Below are 22,846 nucleotides of genomic sequence, written 5' to 3' on the forward strand. Positions count from 1 at the left end.
TGGCGTCTGATTGATGATGGTAGTTACAACACAAGTAATGTATTGTTCTTATTCACCTCAGACTCAGGCTTTTTATGATAAAGTACAATTACACACATGAGTATACGAGGCTCATCTCATCATCGTCATATCAGCCACAAGACGTCCACTGCTGAACATAGACCCCCAATGACTTCAAGATAGGCCGGTTGGAATACGACACTCACTACAATAAGAAGTAAACATTTATTTAGTAGTACGAAGTAAATTACACCAGCTACTACTGAAATGTCCAGTAAGAAGTAAATTAAACCAGCATCTACTGAAATGTCCGAGTTACACCAGTGTACGCTAGGTCCACAGTTAGCATCCCCAACAGTCGATCGATCGTAAACAGTTAAAAACTTTGTGGAACTTCCAGCGAAATAAGTTGTAGTAGTAAGTCGAGGGAGCTCCCTGCAGCCTTTAGCAAGTTGTACAAGTTAGGTCTCAGCTTACTGGCAGGCAAGTTCTGGATAGTCATGCTTCGGTCCGAATGGGCTCGACCGGAGTGATACCACGGCTTCGCAGAAAACCGTCGTGAAACAACGCTTGCGTTGTGTTTCGTTGTGTGAGTGAGGTTGGAGGTCGCAATTTAAAAGGTCTGATCAGGTTTATGAGAGAGGTGAGAGGTGCTACCCGGTCTCTGACAATGTGTATGAGCCTCGGTCAGTTCTTAACGTCTTACTACACCCACGGAAAGAATAGGGGTGGTGATATTGTGATCTGCTATCACCACATGATACTCAACATTCATTCCAGCATTTTATATTTCCAGTATTGGCTATATTTTTAAAAAGAAGTGCCAATGTGACTATATGTGGCATGTCACATAACACCCACACATCGAACAGTGTCATAAACATGCATACATGTATATTCCCCGCGCCGCGCTCGCTGCGACTAAATATCGCGTTACCAATAACAAATTACTATATGCAGAACCGAATAAACACTCAAATTCAATAGCCTGCAGTCAATTTCACACTGGATAAAACCAAATAAACAATTATCTAAAAAATACAAAATGAACCTTATTCACTTGAGTTAAGAACCTGTTAGGTAGTAAACGAAACCTGGTTTTCGCGTATCTGGCAGTATTTTATCTTGAAGTTTACGATTGGCTATAGTGTTACACAAAAAGGAGGAACGAAACTGTTGTGGTGTAATGTATGAGATGCGAGCGAGTCTAGCTTATGGGGCGAGTCACTTATTGAACCGTTAAGGCAGTCAGGTTTCTACATGGGCCTTACCATGTAGGAACCTGTTCTGTCGTTTTATAGTTGATTCCATAACTACGTATTAGGAATACTGATAATTTTATGGTTTATTCTAAAATTAGCTTCTGCCAGCGTCTTCGTACGCATATAGGGGGTACCCATTTTTCTTGTTCTATGGGAATTTAGAGAAACCGTTTCTTAGTGCACTCCTACATCCCTTAAGGAGCATACGTGCCAAGTTTCAGTTTCCTTGGTCTACTATGTAGTTTTGGCTGTGGGTTGTCTCATTTATTCTCTGGTTGTAGAATTCGTGACTAATAAGTTTGCTATATTTATATCAATTGGGATAACAATCTATCACAATCACTATTATTATGACCACTTAAAAAAAATACAAAAAAAATAATCATTTCCAATCCGATTTTAATTTAAGAAAATGAAAAAGTGATAACGATTAATTGATGTTTTCCCGCTGCACGCTTATAACTTGTCCCCTACAAACGGATTGTTGTCGCAAATCGCTGGACGTGGTCACAAAATTAAAAATAAGTCGCGACAAGCATCGGCCAGTATTAGAGGACTTTATCAGCCGTGTTATTGGACAACATGCCGTATGTACATACATATATAACACACATTACCGCGCAACGAGTCAATATGGAATTTACCATAAATGTGTTCTGTACATTAAGAGGCGCAAAACCATTCAATCAGAAAAAATATTTGTACGATGACCATTTCTAGACAATCTTCTTTTTTTATAAGATAAAGCATTTATACCCGACTAGCTTCTGCTACCGGCTTCGCCTGTGTTTCCGTGGGATTAAAAGTAGTCTATGTCCAAATTTCGTCGTTCCAAGTTTTGACGTGATTGAGTCACAAACATACACACGCACACACACACACACACACACAAACTTTTGCAATTATATAATATTATAGTAAGATTAGCTGTATGGAAAAACACAATTAAGTTTAATACTCGACATTGGTTGATATCAGCCACAAATGCGGATGATGCGAATGAAAACATCACATTTAAGATTAAGAAATCAATTTGTCTACTGTATTAAGTAAACGATAATGTTACATAGTTTCTAAGTAACCGAAGCGTGTACCGCATGCCTAATAAATTCTAAAATATATTCACCTTCTAGTAAGAAACATGCTGTAGTGTATAAAGCCGTTACTGTTCCGTGGAAGCAGCCGTGTGTAAAGTGTGTCCTACGCACGACGACACCGGCCGTGCGACCGTGCGACCGTGCGACACGACATAATACTGCACCACACACTCAGTACCTAGGTACTAAGTACGTTACTTTATTATCCAGTGTCCAACGTTTTCCTTACAAACTGTTTATGAAGTTGCAACTTGAGAATGTAGAGGTGGCTGGCATATTGGTTTTGTAAACTAAGATATCCACGTAAGAAGTGATAAAGATCGCCAAAAATCATTTTATTGGATGCTGTGTACTTTGCAGGTTTGGTATCGGTGTTACAAATGAATATTACTTACTTAATTTGGATAAAAGTTGGTTCGTAAAATCCATGGTAGTTTGTGACATTTTTATTTCAGTAAAGCAGCACTATACTGTGAAATAAAAGTGATATTTTTATTTCGCCAGCGAACGCAAACATCTCCACTTTTCATTACTTACAGTTTTTACTCGAAATATCAGACAAATTGCCTCGGCAATATTTCCCCCAAAAATGTCGTCATTCAAGCTTCGTTTTATTCCAATTAAAATATATGGAGGTACTTGTCGCCGCGCAATGGAGTACAAATTAAATAAATGTGGAGTATCTGACGTTTCGGCGGATTGGATGGGGCAGGCGATGCAACTCGACGCCTAAGTGCTGGCGCGGGCCCGTTGACGCACGACACGACACGACAACGAACATTGACGGATGTCGGATGATGGTAATGAATGGTGATCGTAATTTGAGTGGCGAGGCGGGCGCTAATACATCCGTCAGTTTTGCGATCATAAGACGTGACAACATTGTGTTTCTCGTTTAATTAGTTACGTCGTTGTATTACTTTGTTCAAATGTAATACAATCACTTATCTATGTATGTATCGTTTTCTTAATACCACAACATTTTTATAAATAGACATTTAGTGTATGTAGATTACAACAGTCAATAAATTTTAAAACGTACCAATTTTGAAATGAACAACAACTCAATGACAACATTTTACACCAAGTTACAATATAGAAAATATTTATCTTTACTTACACAAATCAAAACGTATTCAACAAAATGTATTGAGCATTCAAACATTCAGATTACGTAATTCCATTAGGCGTAAGTACAGTGCGGCACAAAAGAGCACGACAAATCAGCGCGCACAATGCCGTGCCGCGGTACAATGGACACGGACCCAAATCACGGCGCCCACTTAGCCGTTTGACTGATTGTTTCATTTATCCTGGACGAAGGGAAATGAAAATTGCTATAAGTGTAATAACAGCTGTAACACAAAGGCTTCTGAGGAATACAGACAAATATAATGTATGTATGTATGTCAGTATGTGTCTCACGTGAGAGGAAACATTTCTCATATAATATCCACCATTACAGCGCCCTTCACACGATAACGCGCGTAAAGTAGGTGAGAATGACAATAAAACTCTTTGAAACGGTAATGTAACAATATAGGGTGACATGTACATTGCTAGCTAGTGTGGTTTTCTTCTAGGTATATTATTGCAAGGTATATAGTAATGGCCACAATACGAGACGAAGAATTTAGATGTAGATTTAGATTTCAGCTATTATCGTTCCACTGGCAAAGGCCTCCCTACCCTCATTACACTCCTCTCTGTTTAAAGCTTGGTGCATTGAATAACTAAGAATTTGGAAAACTAACATTCAATTATAAATTACTGGAAATTGAACACGAGGCTTGATCAGTAGTTGTTGTGACGGCAACCATTTTTCCAGTACCTAACCGCATCGCTTATAAATAAGTTAAGTCACAATTTTCTCGTATTTATGTACTCGTACATAAAATATAAGAAACAAGTAGAGGCAATAAAGGGCCCCGTGAACTTGTATCTCTTTTTATCGACAAACTTTGAACATATTTCTACAGTTTTACTGTTGTCTTATTTTCCGAATGGCAGGGCAGGGAGTCGACGCGAAACCTCTTTGATTTGCTACTATTTTGTTTAGGTGTAAAGAAACTACACGCTTTATTCGCTGGATAAATAATTATTGCTTTTCTTTATAAAACTTTGATAGGTTTTGTTATAAAGAGATGGGTACTACATTTTCATAAAGTATCGACCTTAAAGATAGGTTTTATTATAAAGTTGTAAGCCCTAAAACTTTACGTTCACTATCGAGAATAAACCGTTGATTCCATATCCAAAAACGTGATGTTTTACTCCGAAAACCCATAAAAACGGCCAGTATCACCTTAAGGCATAAGTATCCAAAATGCATTAGGACCTTATTCCGTCCCAGTTATCAGCAGACCTCACAATTTGCACTGCATGGCGCCAATAATGTGCCGCACGCATCGTAAGTAAAAAATATTTGTCAACCGATAAGAGAGTTGTGTCGCCCGGCGTCGCCTGCGTCGCCTGCTATGGTCGGGATAGGGTTCCCTATCCCGCGGTGATTGATAACGTTTTCTTTGAATAACGGATGTTGCTGGGTTTGCAGGTAGCTGATATGTTGTTGGTTAAGATTCTGAAGAATTGTTTGGATTCATATCTGAAGTGTAAGTTTGCCAAAGTGACCTACTAAGTATAGGAGTACCTAATTGAACGATTGGGTATCTTCGCGTACTTTCATTTTGTTTAAGTTAAGATGTAGAGGATCGCACAGCTTCGCGTATTTTCATTTTTGTTTAAGGTAAACAATTTGATAATGTTAATTTTATTACTTTTTAAACTACTCTTAAAAAGTGATTTTGGTTATTTGATTTAAAATAAAACTCATATCAAGTGCAAGTCAGAAAATTCGATATCAATGATTTAATGTTGACTTTAATATCACCGTTGCATATTTGCTAGAACAACAAACTATCCCTATGTTTAATAGAATTCCAATCTTACTATTTGGATGTAAAGTTTAAAATAGATTGGAGAATTTTCCCAGTTTAGGATAGCTTGATATACTGGCACCTACATTTCGCGAGCTTCCCGCTTGTAGATAAGATACCTATTCTTGAAACAACGGATGTCATAACTAGCTGCTACTTTATATTATGCACTCGTACTGGGTTGCAAGATATCGGAGAATTATTAGCCAATACATTCGTATGGAAATAGGTATCAGTAAGAATAGTGGTTATTTTTCTGTCAAACTTAGGTATTTGTTATTTAAAGAAATGTTGCTAGAATTTCAATTCGTTTGTGTTGGAAATTCACTAATTAAAGATGGATATTTTACGAGAACAAGGCGCCTGGTGACAATGTTGATGTTCGTACTTTCGTACCTATTTAAGCAAAACTGACAATTACGTAGTGTCAACTTTTTTTTACTATGTAAAGGCATCATTTTCTGATTGTTCAGTCTCACATTTAATTTGTTTCGTCTATAATACTACTAATTAGACACGTGGCGCTATCTAAGTCGATAAAAGATGAAGACATAGTTCCTTCGAATTTTTCTGCACCCTTTTTCATGCTTACTCAAATTGGGAATTCAATATTTGACTAAAACTATGTGAATCAAAATATTTCGTACTTTTAGATACTTGCATTTTCCCATTGACTTCTGCCAACTTTGACTTCACAGAACACTATCAGCACGAAAAATTTAACGACAGATAACAGAGATGGGACCCACATCTTATGATGTCTGGCCAATGTTTCGCACAGTGTCGTCTGAGATAACATCAGGTTCCTGGTACAGCGGATGTCACAGGTAGACGTGTCTGGTGCGTGATGCATGGAACCTGAGAGTTATTGGCTGGCTAGTGATAAGGACAGGAGATGAAAAGGTTTTATAGTGTAGTTAGAAGTGATGGTAAGAATTGTAACGAGTCAGATGTCTGTATAGAGGTCAAGATCGCCATTTTGTGGGTGAAGTAAAGTATCCATAGCGCACATCCATAGCACGCATGTTTCCTTATAAAAAATATATCTTAGTTAAACCCGTTTCCACCAGTAATGCTATTATTGTTGGAAGCCAAACACATTCACAGTAACGTAGCATAGCACATCTCTAATGGGAAAAAGTACCCTAAGGCAGATATACTGTATCTATTCTTTTATCATGTATTCAAAATATAGACGTAGACCAATACGATACAATTTCACGATCCACCCAACCAATTTTATAAACATTCACATTTTGATGCAAAACAACCCTCATGGTTACAAAAATCAGTTTACTTTGTAGTAAAATAAATAACGAGGCACGGATAACATGTATATCGGCACGAAATGAACTTGTTTATCATTCAACAACCCACGGACCAATTGGTACCAATATTGTTTTTAAAAAAAGGTCGTTGGGCGACATTTGCGCGCCATGTTGGCGACGTCAAGTGCGTGCGCGCAGGTAGTAGACACTTAAGACTTTAGAGTTGTGACCGGATTTAAGTTAGAAGTATATCGATGATTTTGCTTGTGTTTGAGATATTTTAATTGACATAAGAAGCTAACAAGTGGTACCAACTAAGACTTCCAAGCAAGGGATTTCAGGTTCGATTTCTGGATCAGGCAAAGAACTTACTATTGTACTTGTTTTATTATTCAGAGTTATTAAAAGTTCGGTCGTTGGAATTATCCTATATATAGCAATAAACTTATTACATGGGAGTCATATCATAATAGGCGTAAAGTAAGTGTTAATAACAAAACGAACGAAATACAACTAGTACTGGACTGACTGGCAAACAAGTCAATCGATACACCACCCGCACATCTCTAGCAGGTCCGCTCTACTGTCATATATCAAACACTTGAGATCTTTATCTGAGTGAGGCATTACTGCGAGCACTCCCGCGCCCCCGCACTAGCGCCACAAAAACTATCGATAACACTGATTGAGCCACGTTTTACCGATACACGACATTTTTACTAGTTTTGGGGAACCTTTGCTTTTTGTCGCCAACGAGATCATTAGCCAGTGCAAAGATACGCCAATGGTTTTTGCTTCAATGTTAAACGTGCTGCTACGAGTAAGACTGCTGTGTTCTTGGTAAAAGAATATCGTAAACATAGCGTAAAGGATATAAGTGTGCTCCGTAGAAAGTCTTGTTTAAGTTAGACACCTATTAATAAACTAGTATGTCTAACTAGACTAGCCCAGTACACAGGAGACTTGGTGCACGAGTGCGCAAGCACAAAGGCACTCTCTGTGCACTCACTTTCTAAACCCGATGGGACGGCAGACCAACACGACCGGAGAGAGGTCAGGCACAGGACCAACGGTTTTACGTACATACATTTCGAGTCACGGGGCGAAACACCACTGAACTTCCTAACTCCGACAATAATGGTTATTTTAGTCAGAAAATGCCATTGTCTCATTTTAACCGTCGCGGGAATCGAACCAGCAACACATTGCCGGTCACTCAATCACTGCGCTAACAGTATAGTCACTACAGCCACACACACATCTATTAAAAACAGAGTTAGCACGACAGTACGATTTAAATTTAAGTAGCGTTTCACGTCACGATTCAAGCGTTAATTGAGCAGACATATAATGCAACGATTAGCCCAAATCAAGTAATAGCTATAAAAAGCAACTCACATAATAAATCAATCTAAGTTACATAAGTCTACATTAGCGGAAGTAAGGATATCATCATCTCAGTGCGCGTGAGTAACATCAAGCTCTCCACAGCGCAGTCGCCAAACGGAAATGTGCTCGGATCTAAACACGAGATAGGTGATGGACAGCTGCACAGAGAGGGTCTTGTTACTCAATACTAATCCCTCATTATCACACAGAGTGCTACTATGCTGCGGAGTATTATCCTGCAATAGTACTGAGGCTATGGGTTCAAAGAGCCACAGTGTGCGCCGGATTCGAGTTACAAGCACCCACGATGTAAGAGTCGTATTCATAGTCTTGTTGTGTTGATTTGTAACTGGTTGGCTAAATATTAATCGGTATTAAACTTAAAATACTGTATGGAAGCATACAATGAGAACAACGAGAGCAACGAATTTCATAATATCCCAGATTTGAGTTTGGGATGAGTTCTGAAAAAATAAGAAAACTAGGAACTCGTAATTTTGATGGTATAAAATTATCTAAACTCACAAAAGGTAATGTGCCTTTAAGAATGTCATTACAGAGGAATAAAAGAGAGGATGCCATTATTACGAAGCGCTCTTTATTACGCAACGAAGTAAAATAGCCGAGCAAGTAATAAAAACTGTGTGCCAATTAAATTCCTCCGTATATTGTACTCTTGCTAACTTATAAAATAAAAATGAGTTTCATTTGTTTTCACACAAAAGCAGTTTTACGAGTCCACAAAAAGTAACAAATAATAAAGGTACGTAAGTAATAATAAAGAAATAAGCAGTGTTTAAATTACGCTTTGTCTGCCTACATGTAAATTACACTTTGCTCAGCTTAGAATAACATAAAGGAATGTTGCCAAGTGTGGCTTTATTTTATTGTAACCTTGATATTGTTTTATTAAACATTTTATTATACAGTGTCACATGTAAAGTTTTTGTCATTAAACGTAACATTGAGCTTTGTTTGTTTAAATAACTATTTTATAATTCGTTTACAATTATAAAATAATTAAATAATTAATAAGTGCTTCGTTAGAGCTGGACTATGAATACAGGACGTACACGTGGTTTCGCTCACCGCGGAGCGCGGACGCAGGATCAAGGTATTACGATGATTTAACACTGTTACAGATTGTCTATTGTGGAGTGGCTTCTGTAATCGATATCATACTTATACATGAACATTAAACGCTGCCTGTCTCAGAATTTTATACTTATTCTCCACTCTTATAGTAATGTGTTAAAGTCAAGTTATTTCTGTACGTTGGTATATTTTAGAAACCAAGAACACGAGAATGAGAGCCTATTTCAAAGTAAACAATGGAAAGTAAAAACAATTCTCTTAAAATCCATAGTTGTGCTCGGAATAACGTGAAAATATATTCAAGTCAAATATTTAAGCGCTTAATTAACAAACTTAACTTCCAATACTTTTCTACAAAGTATTACAATTAAGAAATTCCAAAAAGTTCAAAGCAATGCAAACCTTATCGCGCTAAGAATAAGGTAGTAAATATTACTTGTTTAAGGGTATTATATGAGGGTTTAAATTGAAACATTTAATATTTGTATACATAAAGTACTGCAATTAAGTTCTGGCTATTGCCGTAAAATGTGCCTTAATGGGGTTATCGTAAGGTTGTGATTTGTTTATGGTGGTTGTGATTACGGGGTGTAAAGACAATGTTGCAAAAATTATCGGCGCGGAGTGCGAAGTGGCCACCCAACGCGAACTGTGAGATAAGTGAGAGAGGAAGGCGAGGACAGAAGTCCTGCTCGGGACAATAAGTAACTTTTATTGAACTGTTTAACAGAAGTCAGTATTATATTCTTTTAGTGGTTTAATAAAAATGGGGTTATTTGCTGGTCAATGACAATCGTAGAGTAAGATGCTACTGAACTGAACAGTATAATATATATGTGATGTTAACTATATAAGTTGTGTACAAAATATCAAATCCTCATACTATCATATTCCTACGTTGAGATTGGCACACGTAGTAGACTATCTAGAACTACTACGTAAAATATATGTTCAGTAATAACCGCAATTTTTTGTTACAAATCAACCTTTCACCAGTTTCTCACAATAATTCATAAGATTATGATATTCTTTTCATCTCAGTCATTAGTTCTGTTCAATATATTTTACAAAAAAAAAAAAAATAGATATTCAGAAAAAAAACATTCCTCGTCCGATATGAATCAGGCGCATCCTACGTTAGCGTATAGTTGCGTACGCGCTGACAGCAAAATGCGCGCGCTGAGCGATTTACAGCGAGCGAACCGATCGCGGAGCTTCCGTTTCCTGTCTTGCGCGGGCGCGTCTGTTTGTATGTATGTGTGTATTTATGTGTGTTTGTGTGTATGCACTGCACTGCCAGTATATTGAGACTTGTTGTGGCTAAACATTTGCTTCATTTTCTGCTTATTATCATTGTGTTTAGTATAAATTAGGGTTGGCATAATTGTGCGTGGCGTATAATCATATTGTATGTGTAGGAGTGAATATAATTAGTTGTTGTTATTTGTATTTTATGTACTAACATTTCAAGATACGTACACTTTTTTAACAACTTTAAGAAATGTGTCTTTTTTGAGGGGGATAATCATCCAATGACTTCTCCCGCCTTGTGTGAGGCGAGAGGGAATGACAGAGTCTTACTGACTAAAAACCACCCCGTTACTACCCTTGATTTTCGAGCCGGAGCCCTGGGAACTGGTTAGGTAGTCCGCAGTAGAAAATGTGTTTTAACGCAATTAAAATAAGTCTTACAATATCTTAAAGGCTACTTACCCAGACCGTAGGACACTCAGAATAATCTGTGAACAAAAACAAAACAATTCATTAATAATCTAGCTAGAACAATAGGTCCTGAGATATAAATCAGTAGCAGTACAAGCTCCTTTACACCGGTTACAGAGAAAGGGGTAAGCAGTCTAGTAGGTGCTTTATCAAAAGTTAGTAGAACAAGCAATTAAACGCAGATGTTAAGGAGTTCAGTTTGCGTGTTTGTACCGTCCGTAATGCACGAGTCTGTGTAAGCTCACACAGGTACATAACTGCACATCAAGTTACACTACACTGCCAAAGTAATTGTAGACTTTCTTACAAAAGTGTTAAGTTGAAAATTGATTGGAGGAATTTGGCAGTTTATGGTAGGTTGTTGTGCGTCTATACGAATATTTGGGCTGTAGTATACTAGGAGTAGTAACTGATTACGATCATGGCAGGTTAACTAAAGTTGCTAGTTAATTAGAACGGTTGATTTCACTCAACTTTCTGTGGACATGCAAATTGAATCACCCTGTGTCACGCGTGTATTTTGAAGGTTGAAGTGGTACAAGTACTTTTGGTTAGATTTTTTAAGTAACTTCCTTATAAAGTCTATGTTTTAATAAGTTTTAATGTTCGAAGATTAAATAAAAAGTTGCAAGAAAAAGGACTGTTGTTTTCTTCTGTATATTAGCTTAGTCGGTAACCCAACTTAATTTCGTTTATTTAAAGTTTAAATTTCAACAATAACTGATTTAGAAGACTTATTTTATTGGCGGCATGCAAACTGCAACTCAACACAAACTTTCCACGAACACAACCCTACGCACACAGACACACCTACAGTACACAGCACACACATAGTGCCATCCATATAATTACCATGAACTTTAGCTATTACTCGTCAAACTAAGTGGAGTGGAACTTCAAGTAAATAGACGCGAACTTCCGCAGTAGGTCAGCTAGTGTCAGCCTTATATACATACATACATTATGTATATAGAGCATGACACATGACATGACTGGCACGAGCTCAAACCCGCGCGAGATACAGTTATGTGTAGACACAAACATAACTTGCAGTTTGTCTGCATTCCAGGAATATGGCAGATGTCTGGAGCTCTCTAGGTATTTATTGGTTACATAATATTCAGACACCGCAAAATCTTAATTAGTCCGTGTTATTTGTTGTGATAAATTATCCTATATTTAAAATGATTAGAGCTGAGATTTAAGTGTGGGAGAATCATGCTTCGGCTCGACTGGAGTGATACGATGATGATATGCCTCACAGAAAACCGCCGTGAAACAAGGTCTGCGTTGTGTGTGTGAGGTTACCGAAGGTCCAATTCCCCAATCACCTAACAGGCTGGCTACGTACTTGTAACGCCTCAGGTATTCTTGGGCGGCGGCGATTGCTTACCATTAGATGATTCGTCTGCTGGTTTATCGGCTTATACCATAAAAATGAGGAAATAAGTATAACATTACGTTGTGTTCGTGGAAATTTATTGCCATGTATGAACCAAACTATTCGTGCCTTGTAAAAGGAAGTTAAAACTTTAAAATGGTAGTACAATGTCCATTAGAAAAGCCGCACACGATCTTTGGAGTCAATAATTAGCTTAGCAGTAATTACAAGCTAGCACTACCGTCCACTATGCGAGCCTCTAACTGACGCATAATTACCCTGCCCCCCCCCGTCCGCGGGGTATTACAGGGTAATTTAAACGGGTCCCCTGCATGAAAGGGTAAAGTCGATTATGCTAATGTTACGAACTGGGAAGATAGCAAGTGTCTTCCCGACAGTAAGTGAGTTAAAAGGAAATGTTCCTTTTGATGGTTATAAGCCATGTGCGTGTGATATTGTTTACAGCAGCTTTGTACAGCCGCGCGTCACCGTGTGAGTTATTCATGATACATGTCGTCGTGTGTCGAGCTTTATGTGCCGTGCAGTTTGCATGCACGTTAGCCTGATTATTCTTATGGTTGCTATAAAATGTGTAACACGCTACCTGTCACATCTACCTATGATTCATAGAAATTGTTTTTGACGACATGAGTGATACTCTAACATACTCCATATTGCCCTTATTTCATTTTCATGGCAATCGGGTGGAGGTCAAGCTATAGAGCACAGAGCACAGGGTACAGGGCACAGGGTCAAACGGTCGACTGGCCACAGATGATAAGATGGATGCTCCACATAAACGCACGGGTAATTGCTTTGCGGAAATATACATTATAAGGACGATAAAACAACAGAAAGGTTTTATTTTATTGTATTGTATGAAAAACAACAAAAACGTAAATTGTCGGCCAGGCCTGCCTCGGCTTGTCACGATAAAAAACTCGTTATACATTGCGGTTCAAACAGTTTGCGTCGTCGCAACTATTTCGTGTGACGCCATTTTTATTTAGTACTGATGGCAGTTTTTCTAGGAGCCTCGCGAATACACATGTGTCCGATGCGAAATGGATAAATAAACGTGCAGACTGAAAAGTTTTATTTGATTGCAGTTTTTATTATTTGTGGCAACTAGATGCAAAAATCATTTATTTGATTCATTCATGACGATAACAAAAACAGTCAAAATATTGTGCTCTGAGCATTTGCAAATAAACAAGCGATTACACGCAAATATCTACACTCAACATCTAAGATTCCACCACGTCAATAGTCCGCAGCTTCAGCGGGTAAGCCGCGGCGTAGTTATGGCTCCATAAAGATGTAAAGTAGTTTCCCAAACGCAAAAATGAAGGCAAACAGACTAATATTGGAATTTAGAGAAAACAAAACGTACCCTTTGAAGTCCGTTTACGGCGAGGCTCTGTGAGTTTGTGAGCAAATACACGAAAATCTCGAGCCCGAGACTGGAATAATGTTTTACAAGAGCATTCCGAGTACGTATGAAAATATATTTGTTAGGACAAAACAGGGAAATTGTTTCCTTTGCTACCGGTTTGTTGGGTTGTTGTACCTCGTGTTTGTTGAACTGATTTCCGAGTGATTATTGTGTAACTTTCGTCTTTATTTTCCCTGCATACTACGCCACGTAATGACAGTATAAGTGTGGGTTTCATGCCGAGTTTTACTCTACGACGAAAGTTTGTATTGATTGTTTGTGGACTATGATTACTGTAGTTAAGTATAGTTACATATAGATACGTGATTTTCCACTTCAAGGAATGCCATTTTCTTTCATGTAATAATCCAATTGAAGAGTAAATCCTCCATATGGCAATTGACAAGTAAATTGATAGCGACACGACAAACAACACTACCATAATAAAACTGTAAAACAATTTGCTCAGGCCCCCAACGACCGGGCCCCAGCAATCGATGGGGAATCGTTGTGAAATTGCTTTCTATCAACTGTATTCCGTGACTGAAATCATTAACTACAGCACAAAACCAGCAATGTACTCGATATTAGTCGATACAGTCGTATGAGTTTATTATATATTAATAAAGACGTTCACCCTAGGCATCGGACAATATTATATGGATTCTACAATTATTTATTAACGCGGTTTCATTTATATTTCAGGTGAAAGTTCTGTAGTACAAAGGTTCTCCATTAGGGGGCATTTTTCCATTATCACTATACATGGGGTCGGGATGCGTGCAACGCGGCTCACTCCCTTCAAAGGTCGCTGTAATGATTGTACAAAAAAGCTTTTTAATCGTTTCATTTATTTATATGCTATCCTTTTTTTACTTGAGTCTTTATATGGCTTTAATATTATTAGAATATCGATTTCTGAATTATTAAAATATCGAGAAAAAATTATATTATAGGTATGTAGTATTTGAAGTGGGTATACTCTCTTTATTCATTAAGACAATGAAGTACTGCTATAATAAATAATGGTTAGTTAACCAAATTATTAGTGTGTCCCTACATAATTAAAATTGACAATTAATAGGTATAATTCAAATTGAGAACATTTCCCATTATTCATCGGCGTACGTTGCCAAATATATTGATCCTCATCTACCTTGCTACATCACCGTGTATTACCACTTAATATGCGGATCACATTCCGAGTTAAAATCCTCCGTAAAGTTAACAGGAGCAACAAGAAGTACAGTTAAATAAAAGCATGAATCGCTAATTTCTAATGCGATTGTGTCGAGACCACGCGAAGGGCGCATATGTTCTAGTGACGGGACAGCTTACACAATGTCGATGTCGATATTGTGGAACTAAAAGGACGAGAAAATGCGGGAAATGAACCGCTAATGTCTGATACTATTGCAATGTCTGAGAAGGGTGCGTTTGGTAATTAAGGATGTGTGTGTGGTCATCGATAAATGTGTTAGTTTATAGTGTTATTATGTATGGTATAAAATAATATATTGTAATTATATTTAATAAAATCAGTTATTGATAATTTGATATAATGATATTATTGCACTGGACAAAGTTATTTAGTATGATAATAAATAGTATTAAAGTAAATTATTTGTTAATAATGAAATGAAAGTAATAACAAAAATACCGAAAACCCAAAATTATTCATCAATAAGCACATATTACAAAGAAGGATAATTTTGGCGACACGAAGCTATGCAAAGATAACGGAAAAATACCGAAACATTATCAGAGAATCTTTCCCAAATAATACCAATCAATTTCACCACGATACCAGCCCGACAAACAATTAGATCTTATCGAACCAATTTCCACCAGCTACTTTATCGATAACGAGTATCGATAAGGGGCACAACCCTATCGCCCCTTCGGTGCTTGTCATTAAGGGTGATCCATCAACGTCCGCCAGGATTTTGGGGTGTTCGACGCCTGCGCGGTGCCCTTGGGGGCCGCTGGGGGGTGCCGGCGGTGCCTGGGGGTAGCGGGGTAACAAACAAAATTAGATATTCGTGCGGTGTCCCCGCAAAGCGGTGCGAGTGCACCCTGATTGATTGCTTTGGTTACCATACACATATATACCACGCACATTTTTATATAGCTACACCCGCGAATACGGTTTATGTCGCAAACAGGTCGCTGTACTCACAAACACGGAGCTGTAAACATGTCCAAGAATACATCGTAGTTTATGGTGACATTCATGAGATTCTGTATATTTACACTAAACGGACCAATATCTTCCAATTTTATTGGCTACATACGAAGCGCAATAAATTTCTTCAATTCCAGAATCCTTAAGAGTTTTCGCAGACAAAGAAAACTAGGGGAAATCTCAGATAAGGAGGATATTAGTTTCGCTCCGCAAGCCTTACAAATGGCGGAGCGCGAAAGAACAGTATTTTATATTAAAAAATAAGAGTCGTTCTCAAATTGGATTGCAGTCTCAATAGAGAACAGCAAACAAAATGAACACTAAAAAGTTTCGCGAAGAAATCTTATCAACGAACGCTTTTATATCAAAACAAAGAACTCAACAGGGAACTCTGTTTGTTTTTAAAACTTGGAAATAGTTGGCCACAGTCGGATACTTATAACATTAATTTATACAAAACTCCTACCAACTTAGTACTCGAAGTAAAAACAAACAAAACAAAACGCAAAGGAAAGCAGCAAATGCTCGGAGGAGAGCAATCGAGAGCAAGTCTCAGGCTGGCTTCGTTTGTGCACGAAACAAAGCAAACGAACTACTTAACCATTAAAATATCGACGTGCAGCGAACTCACCTTCACCAATAACAATACAGCTGCGATTCAACGCTACCGGTACAAAGTGACTGATCACTGTATAAACAACAATACACTCAGTCGAAATACTCTCAATTCAAAATTTATTACTTACTCCTAATATCTTTTAAGTTTAAAATTGTTCACTATCATTCCCACCAAAAGCAATTTTGTGCTCTTTTGGAAAGAAAATCAGCTATGGAACATAACAGTTAAAAATAACAAATTCTCAATTCAGCATCCCATCAAAGCGCGGCTTTTAATTTGCAAACAGTATCAATATATAACAGTTACGTGCCTAGGATAGCGCCCTGCGGCACTCCTCCGTCTGTGCGCATTCATATCGCTGTACACTTGTCTAATGAAGGCTTTGACGCTTTCCCCAAGGAGCGAAAGACGTGCTACACAACTTCAGCCGATATAAATATTCCACTCTACCTTTAAAGTAATAAGATACATTTTAGATTGTGATGGGAGCTATAGAAAGCGTAAGTGCGCGCCATAGCTCTGATACTCTGTAATCATGGGAAGCTATCCCTGTTATTTGTTATGGAATTAAATTGTTCTGAATAATTATGTCGGCATTGTATTGACGGAACTTAATTGTCTGGCGACACGGGACACGAGGATTATATTTTGTTTGCTTGGAAAACTGTATTCTCTATTAAAATTACGATCTGAGCGAGACACATAACAGTAAACAAACTAATTTTATTTAACAAAAATGTTAATGCGGCAATCAGAGTAGATTGGACGACCTCCGCCGACACAAGTTTGTGAGAGAAACTTGTAAAAATGTGATTGTCCCGGTGTTTGCCTCATTTCAATGAGTGTTCTAATTTTTTTGTTTTGTCCATCGATCTGCGAGGCCGGTCATGCTCGAGTTTCACTGGCGACGGTCCAATGGAGCCTCCGTGAGGCTGCTGCAGGCTTGTGCTATGGACACCATGCTGCCCGACATTACCATACATTCTGTTCAGTGAAAGGAAAACTCCAATGAATGGTGGATTAATTAACTCTCAGATATATGCGTAATAATGTGTAAGCAGTTCATCAATATCAGTTCATTAAGACAATACTCGTGGATATAATCATTTGTAACCAGACACATGTATGTATTTATGCGTGTGGATACACGTGAATTGTCTTAGCGACTACCTACTTATTATTAATACGAAGTGTTCTTACGACGGAGAACAAGGTGTGAAAGCACCGATTAAATAACAACTGAATCTTTACCAGAATCAGTTCCGCGTTTTTAAATTATGACAACATAAAAAATTCCAGTTCCATTTGTGTTTGTGAAACGATAAAAATTTAAAGAATGATTCTATTACAAAACCTGGTAAATGTGAGCAATAAATTTACCGTATCCCGGGATGTTCTAAACATATGTTACCCTAGCTTTCACGTGCCGTGGCTACGCCGCACTACGCCGCGCTCTACGAGTCCATTGTGCTACGCCGTAGCGCTACGATATATTGCTACGGCGGTAAATCGGTCGAAAATATTTCTGTTTGCGCGTATTGTCCGGTGCGGTTGGGACTTGGATTTCAGTATTCCTGTTTTGTTCCTTTTTTCATTCGTGTGGTGTACCTGTAAGTACATTTTCTAGGAGAATGCATCTATAGGACTGTATCGACAGTTAGGGGGTGTGTGGATACAAGTTACAAATTGCATGACTGATAATACATTCTTACAACATAATAAACTACATTATATGTTAACAAACCAATCAATGTACCCTGTCCCACAAATTAAATACGCCGAATAACTGTAATCCATTACCAATAAAGGCGCGCCCCAGGATCCACTCAAATCTTGTCCTTTACTTTCACACCTAAAAACCAATACCATTACCTTTTGAAAAAAAAGTAAAATTCCTCACAAAAAGCCTCCGTCCTTTAACATAAAAGGTAAAGACGATTCTTCCACCTGTCGCGCCGGTACAAAGCCTGGGGTGCACCGCACGGGAATCGATCGTGCGACCCAGACGCGTGTATTTACTGCCGGTGTCTGGACGACGTCGTGCGATTAATCGTGTGACGATGCGTTTAGTTGCGGAAGAGAGGCCATTCATGATATTATGTGGTTTACAGTGCGGATGATCGCTTCGTTATACAGTGTTAGTAGGAAAGGTGTTAGAAGCCTTTGTAGGAGTAAATAGAGTGTAACTAGTCGATGTACAGCTTGAGCTAAAATTACCATGAACTCTGTGCTAACCTTTTAACATCATAAATGTAGTCTAGTAGCTGTATCCTCGGTAGTTCTCAACATTATAAAGACAATTAAAGTAAACTTTCCCGTCCATTTGGTAGAGTAACTAAATGTGCCCACATCTACTCACTGTGTACTACAACTACAGTAAAAGGTCGCCACTACAAGGGCGGCAGCTTTTCAGACCATAAACAAAAGACGACTGCTTACGTCATCAATGTCAGAATCTCATAAAATCTCTTCAAACTCGCTCGGGATTCCGTGTTTACGAGCGGCGCGTCTGTGTGCGTGTCGCCGTGTCCGTGTGTTCGTGTCTCACACAACCCGACCGCAATCACAACAATTAACGATACGTATGCAATTACAGAATACACTAAACTACATATTAATACGCACAAAGCAAAACCAACTTTAATGTCTTCGGTATAGGGTGTAATATGTGTTTAGTATCGTTAAATAATGCAGGTAAAAACTCGCTGCTAGTAAATCACGAATGGAGAATAATTTTCCAGGGTAGGAGCGCCGTAAATCAAGGAGACACCCTCCCGGGGGCACGCGGGGTACGAGGCGGCGGGGGGGGGGCAGGTAGTGTACTGGTTGTAATTAATGCATTGTTTCACTTATACACGGCTTCTTATTCCTTGTAATATGTGTGGATTGTGTAGCCAGAGCCCACGACACACACACACACACACACATAACAATATGTTTTATATTGCTCCCGGAGGACGAGAGGCCGAGATATGACTATATAAGTAACGAGGGTTTAACGGAGAAACTTTTTAAAAACCATCAAAATGTTCCCGCAAAGGTCACAGAGTGCGCTACCCTCTCTTACGAGATAGAAAATTAAAAATAGACTCGGAAAGTACAGCCTCGGAGTCTCGTCACCAAGTTATATTTTTAAAGCCACCAGCCACCTGCCGCCTCCCAAAGGTAGTATTAGCCACTTTTCTAAAGTAGCCTACAGACACTTTTCGGTAAAAATATTTTATTTAGACACCAGATGCTCACGTGGAACCTGGAGATTTCGTTGATTGTGTGACTGAAAATACACTTGTAGTAGCAAACCAGTTTCAGTGTTTAGTGATCAACTAATTTAACGGCCATATAAACTATTTTCTAATGAAACGTAGTAAATGTAGCATTATTCCAAAACAGTGGATATTTTGTCTATATGTACCACATGAAGTAAAGTTTCTTCATATTAAAAGGAAAAAACAATTCAGAGACCCAAAACTACTTGATATCGTTTGAAGTGTCGCTCACTAGATTACAGTTTCCAACTTTTATCAATTTCCGCGCGAATTATCCAAGAAGATGGACGGCGCGAGTTATCAGTAACCGCGCAGTATACGCGGCACCCCTTTTATCGTAACCACTGAAACAGAAAGTGACGTGGGTTCATTTTTTAAACGCACCGCGGCCAAAAGCCCACTTAAATTATTCACACGCCTTACTCAACGAGGAAGTGGATAAAAAAAGTGAAAACGTGGCATATTTCAACCCCCTCCAGCTGCCTGCGTGGGGGGGAGCCGCCCGGATGACAAACGACTTGACCTAACCCGACACGCTACCAGGATTATTTTTTAGTAAGGATTATAAGACTGGCCAGCGCGGCCGGCTTTCATAATTTTTGTGGTGAAGTTATTGCAGTTGGGAAATTTTTCGGATTTCCTCGAGTGCTCTATTTATTAAACTCTTTTTCATTAAAGATAAAGCGAGTACCGGGAGACTGATAGAACTTCCGTCATTTTCATTTCATGGACTTCCATTTAAAAACATGCAGCTTTTAGATCAATCTATCTGTAATTGATTAAAACTTAGATAGTGCATTCAGGACAGCTTCTTCACTATTAGTCAAAGTTACACTTAATTTATAACTCACAACAAGACAAAGTATCCGAATCATCATACCAGATAATAAAGCACCATAACATATCACACATGAGCTACACTCCACCAGCTCCGTAGCTCCGTAGTTCACACGTCGTAGTACAAACCGTGGCAGCATTCACCTCACGTTTTGTTTATAGCGCTCATTTTGTCTGCCTCGTAAACTGAAGCAACGAGATAGGATTTACTAGGAGCCTGTAATCATGGCTGTTACTATATACATTTTTTCATAATGCCTCTAACGTGCTGACCTTTCCAAGGCCTTCTGAGAAAAGCCAGGATTACTCAGTACGTGGATGAAATGAGAAGACGATCGTTGCGACATATTATGTTATGTTTGTATTCATAGGATTTTGAATTAAGAATCTTAAGTAGCGTTTTGCGATAAGGTCGAGGTTTGTACTAGGCATAACGTATTTAGGTTTATTTAGACACCACTGACAAACGGTGAAGGAAAACATCATGAGGAAACCTGGGCTTATAATTTCTAATTACAAGTTTAAAATCGACAACCCGCATTGAGCAAGCGTGGTGATTAATGCTCAAACCTTCTCCGTGCGAGAAGAGACTTTAGGTCAGCAGTAGCCACTAATAGGCTGTTGATGTGATGTGATAACGTATTACAAAAAGGTTGAGGTGTAATAAGATTTGTCTCGATTTTGTTCCAAGTTCGTTTTATACGGTCAGACAACTGACCGTTGAACTATTACTTAATTTATATTTAATCGGTACACTTTACTTGTAACTAAAGTCTTCGTTAAAAGCCGCAAAAAACACATAATTCACAAAATACAGATTCAATTAATCATCCTGCGGGTAGTGGAGCAGGTATCGGATCGCCTGTACTTATCTCCAGCATTAGCAAGCAGATCCTCGAATACACGAGCAGTTGGAGCAGCGCCGCACTTTCGGAACCTTTACGTTATTAATGATACCCGCACTAAGTGAAACCCGACGGACCAGATACCATACAGACAGGTGCAGAAGATCCACTCGGTACTATTTCTTAAAAGAGAACAGGTGGCGTTGAGTATAAGCGGTTATACAAAACTGTTAATAGTCATGAACGAGTTATTTAATGAAATATTTTTCAGTTGGATAGTTACTAGTGACTAACCGCCGTACTCAGTCATTTAATGGTTACTTAACCCAGTCCTTATCAATTGTTTTCGTTACTAAGGTATCATTTAAGTAACCATTAAATATCTCTGAGTAGGGCTGTCTGAATGACTAATATTGATTAAGAAAAGCTAGTCAATGACATGAAAATAATGCACTCAATGATGAGGGCAAACAATTTTTCGTAGTTAAATAAACCAACCAACACAATTTAATGTTCTCTTTTAACCATTTAATCATGAACAGAATTTCTCCACACAAACAATATGGCTTCTCCAATATATTTCAATGTGGCAACACTAACAGCTCGCATGACGCAGGGCTCCGGTGTCAGTAGTACGTGGTCATCGTGACACGCCGCTATTACGCAGCACAAATGCTCGATTTCCCACGGATTTCCCCCAGTTTCCTCAAACAGTACCTGCCCATTATACCCTGAATGATATTTATTTTCCTCCTCCATTGTATGGCCGCTGAATTGCTTTAATGGACGGAGTCAGCCAGTTAAGTATTTTTGTCTAAATCTTTTCTTAAGAAAACTGTTTTTGTAAGGTTTGTTCTACATTAATTCAATAGCACTTATCGTTATACATATTTATCAAAGCACGATAGAATTTCAAACATACATACGTAAACACACACATGTAGATCGACTATGAAATATTTCCCTCGGCTGCGGATAAACATAAATCACCGATACAATATCTAAAAACAATACCGGTATCATTTCAGAATAAAATCAATCGCTGGCATGATCTACGCCCCTTCAACACCAATAAAAAGTGCAACAATCCACTGAAAACCAATCGAACAAACAATAGAAAAACGATGAAACAAAGCAACGCAACAAAACGCAAATAAAAACATCCACTCAACGTGGAGAAACAAAACGCGATCAAACAAAACGGAATTGTTCGCCGGCAGCTGTGACGTCACGCTCACACCGAACATGTCACGCGCGTTCCAAATTTGAAATGATGCTCGTTGCTTTGATAGTGTTCGAGCATAGACCGACGTTTGATCAAATGCCTGCGTCAATGGATTCTCTCGCAGAGAATTGCAACGTCGTATCGATGCTGATGACGCTTCCCTGCGTTTGAATTCGTGAACAAGGCTTCCAATTATGTGCAGTAACTCTCTTGTATTATTACTCGTACTAGGGAAATATCCTCCCAAAATGTAACCGGCTGTATTCACGTAGAACTCCAATAGA

The 22,846-nt window shown here is 38.5% G+C and overlaps 1 protein-coding gene across 1 annotated transcript in view; it reads right to left on the reverse strand.

Annotated features, from left to right (window-relative positions):
* Window positions 1-22,846, reverse strand: part of LOC118272430 (frizzled-2) — a 156,307-nt gene that overhangs the window by 125,782 nt on the left and 7,679 nt on the right. The window contains exon 2 of the mRNA XM_050707996.1: window positions 10,761-10,786. The gene's annotated coding sequence lies outside the window, so the exon portion shown is untranslated. The remainder of the gene's footprint in view (window positions 1-10,760; window positions 10,787-22,846) is intronic.

Source organism: Spodoptera frugiperda, chromosome 4 (genome assembly GCF_023101765.2).
Source record: "Spodoptera frugiperda isolate SF20-4 chromosome 4, AGI-APGP_CSIRO_Sfru_2.0, whole genome shotgun sequence".
In the NCBI taxonomy this organism is placed as follows: Eukaryota; Metazoa; Arthropoda; class Insecta; order Lepidoptera; family Noctuidae; genus Spodoptera; species Spodoptera frugiperda.